The following is a 5,809-nucleotide window of genomic DNA, read 5'->3' as shown; positions in this document are numbered from 1 at the left end:
AGAAAAAGAGAAGAGAGCAAGAGAGAGAAAGAAAAGAAGAAGGAGAAGGAGAAGTAGAAAAATAAAGAAAGAGAGAAGAAGAAGATAAAGAAGAAAAAGAAGACGACGACAACAGAGAGAGAGAGAGAGAGAGAGAGAGAGAGAGAGAGAGAGAGAGAGAGAGAATGGGGGTTGGCTGTGATTTGGGGTAGCCGAATTCTCTCCACTCTGATGTGGCGTCCCTCCCAGATGGAAACATTTACAGCCAGGCCAGGGAGGAGCAGCAGGCAGCGTGTGTGTGTGTGTCTGTGTCTGTGTGTGTGTGTGTGTGTGTGTGTGTGTGTGTGTGTGTGTGTGTGTGTGTGTGTGTGTGTGTGTGTGTGTGTGTGTGTGTGTGTGTGTGTGTGTGTGTGTGTGTGTGTGTGTGTTTGTGTGAATTTCGTCTGGCTGCAGTATGTGGAGGATGGCCCCTAAAGTCCAAGGCCCTGTTAAGTTTGTAGGTGTGTGTGTGTGTGTGTGTGTGTGTGTGTGCGTGCGTGCGTGCGTGCGTGCGTGCGAGTGTGTGTGAGTTTGTGAGTGTGTGTGCGTGCGTGCGCGCGCGTGTGTGTGTGTGTGTACGTCTCCAAGCAACAAGATGCCGGTCAGACTATAGAGTTACCTCACTTCCCACTCATACCAAAATACACACGAAATAAACGCACACACGCACACACACACACACATACACACACACACACACTAGACATGTCACAGTGACCGTTAGGGAGCACTTAAACTTCTCAGACAGACAGCAATGCTGGGCATATGGGGGACAGGAAAGGGAGAAGAAAATATAAGGCAAAAGTTAAAATGAATTAAAGGACAAACAAAATGGGATTTTCAACAGTCATTATCACAAGGTTAAGTCTTAAATGTAGCCTTTTGTCTTGTTATCTTGTGTTGACAAAATTGCTTTCCTGGGGTGCATTTCCCAAAGCCATAGTTGCTAACTATATTAGCTACTTTGTTGTTTGCAATGCAATTTCCCATTGACAACTACCAAAGTTGCTACCTGTAACTGGCTAACTACTACGCTTTCGAGAAACGCACCCCTGAATGCTTTTTAGGCGTACTCTTGAAGTGCTCTTGGGCAGACTTAGCAGCATCACTAAATGTTTTACCCCAGTGGTCTCCAATTATTTCTCCCCCAAGGGACAAACTGTGTACTGTAGCACAGGTGAGGTTGAGGGCCCAACAAATCGCCCGACTGTATGGCCTCTGATAGCACACACATACTATGTTTTCCTCGTTCCAACCTCATGGCGGGCCGATTGTTTGCCATGCCGTGGCCAGATCTGGCTCACGAGACCACTGTTTTACCCTGTGGCTTGTCATGAAAAGTCTTCTTGTGGGGCACTGTGGCTGAATCGGATAAGATGCTGTTACACCGGGACCAGGTTTGATTCCAACCCTAGGTCATTTTCTGATCCTTCCCCATTTCTCTCTTCAAAAAGACATTTCCACTTGTGCTGAACCCTGTTTTATTATAAGCTTTTAGTCATGTTCTTGTATGATAATATGTATTAGCATTTTTTGAGCTGTTGGGTAGTCTACGTGCACATTGTTTTTCCTTTTTGCTTAGGCCCTAAGCAGGGCCTGACATTGGTTCACGCAAACCGGCCAAATGCTAGCAATAATTTCAGTGTCACTAGACAATTTGGCAGGTAGTTTATTCCTTGGTATGACATATCAGAGTTGCTTGCTCAGTTTCTTAGTTTCTATTTGATGTAGCACCTCATCTTCTGTGGTTAAATGTACACTATCTTAATAAAGAAAATAAAGCAATATTGCATTTGGCTAGTGACTTGGGAAAAAAAAATTAGCCCCAGTGGCCTGTGAGTTAAAAAGTTAATGTCAAGCCCAGGGGCATATCTGGCTCCATAACACAACACCACACTTTCCTGCTGTGGCCTGGCACAAGACTCTAATGTCTGGTTTATCAAGGAAAGGCAGTTTGTGCTGTGCTTTACTTTTTTTCTGTATTTCTTAGTTTCTGTGCTAGCATTTTATAGGCCTACTTATTATTAGCATTTTTGCGCTGTTGGGTGTGTTTACAATCCACTCACGAGGGCCGCTGACAGCTTTGGCTGGGCCCAGGACAAAGTCCGCTTATAGGGCCCACCACCCAATACATCGGATGCAATGAGGACCCAATTATAGGCCCCCCCTTCTACCTGGGACCGGGACAACTGACCCCGTTTGTCCCCCCTTGTCGGCTTCCTATCCACTCATTACCCAGGGCATATTTGGCTCCATAAAATAACAGCTAATGCTGCACGCTAGCGCTCCTACTGTGACTTGGCACAAGACTCTATAGACATAGTGTTTCTCAACGGGGGCGCTACAGCCCCAAAGGGGGCTTTGGGGGGCCCTAGGGAGGCGTTGAGAAGTATACAACTGAGTGGTGTGGAGTGGTTTATTTTTCAATAATAAGGGGGGCATTGGCAGGCTTATGATGAGGTCAAGGGGACATTTGTTTAAAAAAGGTTGAGAACCACTGCTTCTAACACATGCTCACTGTACGGTATGTTGGGAACCTGGGGGATTTTATTGACATAATCGCAGACGCAAGAGTGCGAAGAGTGCATGTTTGTTAGAGCTGTATGAAAACAAAATGATTATGCAGTACTTGTGTTGCTGCAAGGGTCGGGATCATCCTATATACTGAAGTGCATTGGTAGCCCAAGGTGACCCAATGTGCTGTTTTCCTCTCTGTGTGACGTCTTTTTTTAGGGTTGAAGTCTTTCATTTTTTTTCCATGTCATTTGTATTTTGAAACGTACTGCCCTTAATGCTGAGGAAGCTGTAGGCCCTACTATCTCTTACATTAGCCACATGTTCTGTCGCAAGGATTGTGTGCAGACACTATATCAGTGACAACCACTGATGCCAACCCATGCATTGTGTTGTAGCCTGATCATTGACAGTAGATAGGACTACTCAATGAGCCTGACCAATAGTATCCATTGAGGCCAGGCTGCAGACATGCTGTGGGGTGGCTTGGCCAAATACTATTGCTAGTATGAATGCACCAAATGCATTGTACTTGTAGAATCTACTCTTCATTGTCCTCCGCTGCCAGCACGTTCAGATTACTGCACGGGCCTACCGGGCTCAGGCCCAGGGGCACAAGAGCCAAGGGGGCCCTAAAAGCCTAAACCTTTATATATTTCCATTCTCATATTGCATTAAAATCACACTTTTGACAGCTTGGCCTATATCTTGATTTATTCTCTAAGAGGACTACCCCACATACCCCCCATCAAGATTGACTCTCACATCTGGCCTAAAACCCTCAATCGTTTCGTACACTTGCAGCACCCATTGAAGTGGGCCTTTCCTCAGTGGAGGAACACGCTGCTATGTGCGTGTGTGCATGTTCGTGCGTGTGTGTATGTGCAGGGCGCTGCCCTAATGTGTGTCACCTGAAATCTGAACCTCATTTCCTCTGTGTGCGTGTGCGTGTGTGTGCGCACACATGTGCATGCATGGTGCATGTGTGTGTGCATGTGTGCGTGTGTGTGTGTGTGTGTGTGTGTGTGTGTGTGTGTGTGTGTGTGTGCGTGTATGTGTGTGTGTGTGTGTGCGTGTGTGTGTGTGTGTGTGTGTGTGTGTGTGTGTGTGTGTGTGTGTGTGTGTGTGTGTGTGTGTGTGTGTGTGTGTGTGTGTGTGTGTGTGTGTGTGTGTGTGTGTGTGTGTTTTGGCAGAGGTGAAGGACTGCTTTGAAGTCTGTGGAAAGCTAATCCCGAACAGGACGGACCTTTCACTCCAAACACACGCACACACACACACACACACACACACACACACACACACACACACACACACACACACACACACACACACACACACACACACACACACGGCCAATTAATGCAGACCAGAGCTCCAGTTATGAGGCCCAGTCTTAGCCAGGAAGCAAGGAGTGGCCAGCTTGATAGATAACATCACTGCTGACTGTGTGTATATCATTATAGATATAATACAACTTTTGTGTGTTTAAATGTTATTATTATCATTATTTTATTCTAATTAATTTTATTATAATATTATAATTATTATAATATTATTATAATAATGTATGTATATATGATATATCTGATGTGTGCATATACAGTTGAGGACGATATTATTAGCCCCCCTTCTGAAATTAGACATATCTCTTCATTGATCATTGAGAATGATCATTATTAATAAATGTGTGTTATTCTGGAAACGAATACACCATGGAGATAGTATCCAATAAGTTAAATTTGGACTTTTCCATTTTCACAATGAGTTTAAACAAAAAAGTGTAAAAATGGCAAGGACAAAAATATTAGCCCCCTTATCATTAATAGCCAATACAGTGCCATTTAGGAACAAAAATTGACACAAGGCACTTTGATTAGTTGTTAACTATGTTGGCACATGTCCTACCAGGGATTTTGGCCCATTTTTTTCATTGCAAATAGTTAAGCTGATCCAAATTGCATGGATGTTGAGGATGGACATTCATTTTCAGCACTCTTCAAATACTATCTAAAGGATTGAGGTCCGAACCACTCCATGACCATGGTTTTAGTATCCTTGAAGAACATTTGAACTATTTTGGATGCAAGTTTTGGGTTATTATCTTATTGAAAGATCCAGTGAAGATCTTAACTCCCTCTATGAGCATATTTTTGCAAGGTCACTTTCCACATTCTATCATAATTTTCAGTTTTTATGGTGCCGTACACCCAAACAAGGTTTCCTGTGGCTGAGGCTGCCACAGAATGATGCATCCACCACCATGTTTAATTGTGGAAACCATCTTATAACGATTCAAGGCCTATCCCTTTCTTCACCTGACAGAAGCAGAATTCATGCATCAAAGCAGGTGCAATTGAATATCATCAGATGAAAGCAGAGACGTTCAAAACTAATTTTTGACTTTCAAATGTTCACAGGCAAAGCTCAATAACACTCTGATATGCACTGCCTTTAGTAAAGGGGTTCTTCTGTGATGATGGCCCCAAAGCCCAATATGATGACAAGCCCTAACAACTGTCTTTCTTGGGGGGGAAAAAACCTCCAGGTGAGGCCAGGTCAATAACAATCATCTAGGCAGGTGTCCAATGCTTCTTTGGTCTAATGAGGCTAAGCAGTTTCCACAGTTACACATAGTGGAAGGGCATCACGTTTAGTCTGTTATTCAGCCTCAGACACAGGGAGTCTGGGTCTGAATCTGGATTGCTTGGTCTTCCAACAACATTGTAACCCAAAGCATGCATTTAGATTAGTTCAGAGGTTCTTCAAGGACACTAAAACCATGATATTGGAATCACCCGCTCATAGTCCAGTCCTCAATCCCACTGAGAGTCTGTGGTTAATGTCTATGCTCAGCATCCATGCGATTTGGACCAGCTAGAACACTTTGCAGTGAAGAAATTCCTAGTGGGGCACGAGCCAACCTAGGTAGCAACTTATCAGAGCCTGTTGTCAGTTTTGGTTCATAAATGGCGCCATATTGACTATTAATGATCAGGGGGCTAATAATTTTGTCCTTGTCATTTTTGCCCTTTTTTTTTTTTAAACTCATCGTAACAATAGAAAAATCCAAATTCAACTCATTGAACATTATCTCCATCAGTGTATTTGTTTCCAGAATAACAGAAACGGTGAATAATGGTAATTCTTACTGAGAAATCAAGAGAAATGTCTAATTTCAGGAGGGGGGCTAATAATATCGTCCTCAACTGTATGTGTTTGTGTTGGCTGGCTATAACAATGTGTTCCATCTCGGCCGTTTGTTCTCTCTTCTTCTTTT

The 5,809-nt window shown here is 43.6% G+C and overlaps 1 protein-coding gene across 1 annotated transcript in view; it reads left to right on the top strand.

The window, feature by feature from the left end:
• cped1 (cadherin-like and PC-esterase domain containing 1) overlaps window positions 1-5,809 on the top strand; it is a 209,425-nt gene that overhangs the window by 68,368 nt on the left and 135,248 nt on the right. The window lies entirely within an intron of this gene.

The sequence above is a fragment of the Engraulis encrasicolus genome, chromosome 15 (assembly GCF_034702125.1).
Source record: "Engraulis encrasicolus isolate BLACKSEA-1 chromosome 15, IST_EnEncr_1.0, whole genome shotgun sequence".
Taxonomy (NCBI): domain Eukaryota; kingdom Metazoa; phylum Chordata; class Actinopteri; order Clupeiformes; family Engraulidae; genus Engraulis; species Engraulis encrasicolus.
This window is presented reverse-complemented; position numbering and strand designations above follow the sequence as displayed.